The sequence below is a fragment of the Chenopodium album genome, chromosome 9 (genome assembly GCF_948465745.1).
Source record: "Chenopodium album chromosome 9, dcCheAlbu1.1, whole genome shotgun sequence".
Taxonomy (NCBI): Eukaryota; Viridiplantae; Streptophyta; class Magnoliopsida; order Caryophyllales; family Amaranthaceae; genus Chenopodium; species Chenopodium album.
This window is the reverse complement of record NC_137842.1, coordinates 1,438,882-1,444,884: the sequence shown is the minus strand read 5'-3', so window position 1 is coordinate 1,444,884 and position 6,003 is coordinate 1,438,882.

Sequence of the window (6,003 nt, the reverse complement as noted above, 5' to 3'; positions counted from 1 at the left end):
GATGATGCGAACTCGAGGTCGAATACATATCGATGTAAGAAAACCAAAGGTTCAAAAGCTAGAGACGGACAATGAAACTTCATTTGTGATACGATCACTACTTGTGCTTAGTTGAAGCATAAGAGTGAAAATTTTGAAAAGTTCAAAATGTTCAGTATGAAGTTCAGTATCAACTTGACAAGATAATAATTGCATTACAATATGATTGTATTGTGAAAATTTGAGTCAAGACATTTACTTGGCAACACATTCAAAATATTGCGATATGGTTGTAATAATGAAAATTTAAGCCAAGACCTTAATGAACATCCAAGAGTTGTGAAATCGTTTTACGACAAACTCCGAAAGAAAACCTTATGAAGTGTTTATGAAGGGAGCTATCAATCTATATGAGATATATTTTGATAATGGATGAAAATTACCTATCTTCCAACCATTGTTCGAGGGATATACTTTTAAGATAAGCTACAAAACTAAACAAAGCTACATAGGTCAAATCAAAATGTAGCAAAGGCTTCATATGTGATATGGATAAGAAAAGTTCTTATTAAGTCTTTCTACAAAGCAAGGAATAAAATTTGTATTAAATTGTTTAATGCACGATCAATTCCTATACAGATGACAGGGTAAAGTCGTATCCCCTAATAAAAAATAATTACCTAAATCACTAACTAAAGTAGATAGGGAAGTAGGGTCGATCTCCACAGGGAAACAAGTCTTTTTAATTCTAATTTATTATTATAATCTAAATTATCTAAGTAACCAATATTTTTAGGTATGAATTCTATACTACGAAGAATAAGTTTAGGGAGAAAAGAATCAATAATAATGAAACCTAGGGTCACAGGTTCACCAATAATTAATATTCCGGGATAGAACGAAGTAATTAATAATTAACAATGCACAGATAACATGATTAACAGGCTCTCGCAATTTATTAATCAACATAGATCTAACAGGCTCTCGCAATTTACTAGACTTAAGTTCCTATTAAAATTAGCCTTTAATATTAAATCAACATCTGCTCGATTCATCAATTCAATATTGCTAAACATTCACAATCAAATTACATCTGCTCGATTCATAATCTAATTGCAAAGAATTAAAACAATTCAATAGGAAATTATCATGCAATATCAAAAATCAATAATAACAAACTATCCCTTCATATTAATTATGGATCCCCACAAACCCTAGAATGAAACTACTCACTAATCATCATAACTAAGCCAATCAAGTAAATAATTAAAAGCATAATCAAGAAAACAATTAAAATAGCTGAAATTAAAAAGGGAAGAAATTGTACCAAAAATAAATCTGGAATTAAAAGGAGTATTAAGAACAAAAGTTTAGAGAGAATTTAAGAGAGAGAAAAATACTAAGTAGAGAGAGAAAGTCTAAGAAAGAAGGTGACTAATAATTCCGTACAAATCGTATTTAAACCTCTTCTAAAACAAGAATTAAAACTAAACTAATCAGCTTCTAAGAAAACACGCGCCCGATCGGGCCCGCCTTTTTTACAATGCCCTTTACTGATGTGTCGCGCCCGATCGGGCCCGCCTTTTTTACAATGCCCTTTACTGATGTGCCGCGCCCGATCGAGCTTAGCTCACCCGATCGGGCGCGCCTCTTCCTTGAGGGTCCTTATGCGCGCAGCCGCCCGATCGGGCGTATGCTTGCCCGATCGGGCCCGGTCTTCTTCTTCGAGGCTTGAACTTCGATTGGGCCAGATTTCTCGGCCCAATCCGGATTTCCTCTCGGGTCTCGAATACTTGGTCCAAATGCCTCGTGATCCCAATTACCGAGCCCTTAATCACCGGCTCTCACCGATCCTGGGCTCCAAAAGTGGTCATGTCCTTCTAGCTTCCGTAGTCGATCTAATAAAGCCCGGGAAAAAGCTCCAAGAGTGCAATTTCCTGTCAAATACAACTAAAACTACGAAAACACTAGAACACACAAATTAGTAATAAAAATGGCTCGAAAGAGCCAAAAACACTACTAATAACGACCAAGGGACGGGGATAAAACACTATATAAACTAGACATATCAACAGAGCACAGGGTACTACCACACAAATCATACTTAGCACAAAATGTTTGTTGCTAAAGTAGGTGCCCTTATGGAAATTGTTCCAAAATGTCAAGTGGGAGTAGTATAAATCTCGAAAGAGTTCGAGAAAAGCAACAAACAAACATGGCTCAAACCATGGTTGGTTCACCCTATGCTAAAAAGTGCCTCCTCAAAAAGTCAAGTGGGAGTATAAGAATCTCGAAAAGTTCGAGAGCCTTGAAAAGTTCAAGAAAAGTGATTTCGAAAATCTTGAAGAAATTTGAGAAGTAATCGAATCAAAGCAACAATATGAGCATGATTCACCTCATGTTACAAGTGACAACGCATGGTCTCATTAAGTGTAATGGGAATAATAACCATGTGTCGAAGGTAGTACATTCCAAGTGCACATTCTCAATTGTCGTTTCTCATTGAAACTAAACAAAGTTGTTGTATGAGTTTCAATTGTTGCATAAAAACCCACAATGATGACTAGCATATGTAAAACTTAGTCAAAGAAATATGATTTCATATTGATTAAGAGTTCTAAAATATTCATTTTGGAACATGATGATTATGCAAGTAACAAAGATGATTTGACAAGTAATGACTCCAAGTGGTTTAAAAACCAGGAAATCTGAAATAGATTCTAAATTTGTAAGCAAGTGTATGACACTTGAATAATTTGCCTAATTGGGTGAGACCCATTATAAGCAAAGCAGACAAGAAAGAAAAATGTTTTCTAACTAAAGCAAAGACTTATTAAAGGATTCAACTAATTCATAGTATGACTATAATTACGATGAAACCTTTACATTTGTCACGTTGCAAAGATCTATTAAAGATATTTTAGTGATTTCTACCTTATAAGATTTGGTAGATGGATTTCAAAACGCTTTCTTGAAATTGTTCATGAAAGAAGATTTGTATATGATACAATCAGAATGATTTTGAAAATCCAATAATCCTAAAGATGCATAAAAGATCCTTTAATGGATTGAAGTTAGCATCATGGAGTTGATTAATGTTCTTAATTTTGTGAGTAAATCAAATCGTTTGATGTTCTCGTAAAATGAAGAAAATGTCTTGTGTGTACAAGATGTTTAGTGGGAGCTATGAAGTCTTCTTGGTCTAGTATAAAGAGAAAATTATTCATTGCGGGAATAGTTGATGTATCCATTTTATATAGTATTTTACCCCCGTCCCTTGGTCATAATTAGTAGTGTTTTTGGCTCTTTAGAGCCACTTTTATTACTAATTGATGTTTTCTAGTGTTTTCGTAGATTTGGTTGACTTTTGCAGGGATTTATGCTTTTGGAGTATTTTCCCGAGATATTTAGGAGCAATCACGAGCACTGGAGAAGCACGACCAGATTTTATAGCCCAGGGCCGGTTGGAGCCATCGAACCGGTGATTAAGGGCTCGGTAGAGGTGTTACCGGGGCGTTTGGACCGAGTATTCAAGACCCAAAGAGGAAACCCAGATTGGCCCGAAGAATTGGAGCCCAATCGAAGTCCAAATATTGGCCCAAATGATCCGCCCCGCCAAAAAGGCGCGCCCGGCCGGGCGGGAGGAGCGCCCGGTGACGCGCCCAGCCGGGCGCGAGATAGCTATTAAAGATAAAAAGGCGCGCCCGATCGGGCGGTGCCTCGCCCGATCGGGCGCGTGTTTATTTAGGAGACGATTAACGTCGTTTTAATTTGTTTCAGTTTAGGATTTTTGTACGGAGTATAAATACTCCTCCGTAATACGATTTTTGGGGATCTTCTTCTTCTTCTCTTAATCCTTTCTCCTAGACTTTCTCTCTCTACTTAGTTTTCTCTCTCTTAATCTCTCTCTAAACTTTTGTTCTTATTTCTTTGATTAATTCCAGATTTACTTTGGTGACGATTTCTCTTCCCTTAATCTTAGTTATTTATTTTATTCCTTTGATCATGATTTATTTTATTGCTTTGCTTAGTCTATATTTAATAATGTGTGAGTAGTTTAATTTCTAGGGTTCATGGGGATCTAATAAATGATATGAAGGGGTAAATTATTGTTGTTGATTATTAATGCTAGATTAATTTCCTATTGATTGATTTAATGCTCTGTGACTAGATTAGGCCTATCTTTTATGCATGAGTTTGACAATATTGATTCAAGAATCGAGAGATGAGAATTAATGTTTAGGTCTAGTTTCAATAGGCAAGTTAATTTATAAATGGTTAAGTCAAGATTCGAGAGATGAGATTTAATACCGATAAGTTAATTGTGTGATTGTAATAAGTAGCGAGAGCCCTTTACAATCTGATTAATTGATGTATTGATGATTGACTATTATTGATTGTTGGTATTGCACGATGATTTCTTATTGGATTGTTTTAATGTTTTACAATTGCGGCTTGTAAAAGTATAGCGATATTAAATTGATGAATCGAGCAGATGTTAATTTGATATTAAAGGCTATTTTCAATAAGAACTTAGATCTAGTAAATTGCGAGAGCCTGTTAGGTCTATGTTGGTTAATAAATTGCGAGAGCCTGTTAATCATGTTATTTATGCAATGTCAATGATTGATTACCCTATTTTACCCAGGAGTATTATTTATTGGTGAACCTATGCCCTAGATCCTTTATATATTATTTTCTCCTTTTTCCTACTCTTTTTAGTTTAGTTTCATATTCAACTTTTAATATTGGTTACTTAAATAATTTAGATTATAATATTTAATTAGGAGTAAAAAGACTTGTTTCCCTGTGGAGATCGACCCTACTTCCCTATCTACTTTAGTTAGTGAATTAGGTAATTATTTTTGATTAGGGGATACGACTTTACCCTGTCAATAGTCAAGTGGCGGGTAGTGCATTTTGTATGAAAATCTTGAAGAGGATGATGAGTACATTTGGGATTCAAGATCTATAGTGATAGGTCTCGAAGGATGTTTGAGTTTGGTTAAGAAGCTTATATTGATAAGATTCTTATAAGGTTCAACATTATATTGAAGGAGTTTCAATCCCATGTAACATGGCACATTGCTTATGATTCAATACTTTGAGAAAGGTTGATGAAATTAAGGTCTTGAGTGATGATCCTTATGCAGTTTGCAAAGGATGCATCATGCATGTCATGGACTATACTCGCCTATTTGATTCACATGTTTTAAGAACAAGTGATGATAGATTTCAATTGAAATCCAATGTTACGTTGGAATACAAATTAGAAATTTCTAAGTTCCTTGTGAAAGGACGAAGGAAAATTCTTAGTGTATGGAGATGAAAATGATTATAAAATTTAGAAATTGGAAAATTCATGTTTATGAGAATGTCTCATGAACTCTACTTACTAAACCCCTTCCATTTCCAAAGCATGAGAAACATGCCAATGAAATTGGATTGAGGCAAATGATGTAATTAGAAGTTGTATTTGTTTTTGGAGAAAAACAAGTTACATATGTAATACATTCATTTGCAGAATTATGTTTATCAATTGAAACAAAGTTTCAATCTTATTTAATCGTGGTTTCAAGATTAAATAAAATGTCCAAAATAATTATGAATTGATGGGCTCATCAGGTTGATGACCTGGTGAATGAAACCCCACAGGTGAACTGAAGTCATATATTATTTAAGTTCCTAGTTCAGAATCATTAAACTGGACATAAATTATTTCAATTCATGGACTAGCATGTAAGATTGATTGGATAGCGCAGTTTCATGGGCTATAGGAGCGTAGTGAAGCTCGGTCAATCACATGGATATGCATGAATGATGCATGATCGAACTATAGACCTACTTTGAAGTTCAAGTATAGAGCTTCCGGATATATTAGTGGATTCCTTTGACATGAGTGGAACATTGATTTCATTCAATGGATGTTATGGTTGTGGTACACTCAAACGTCTGCCCGTAACTGGAGATTATAAAGGGTGTTTCCCGGTTATTTCAGAAGTTGAGTGGGAGCTTTGGTTGCCA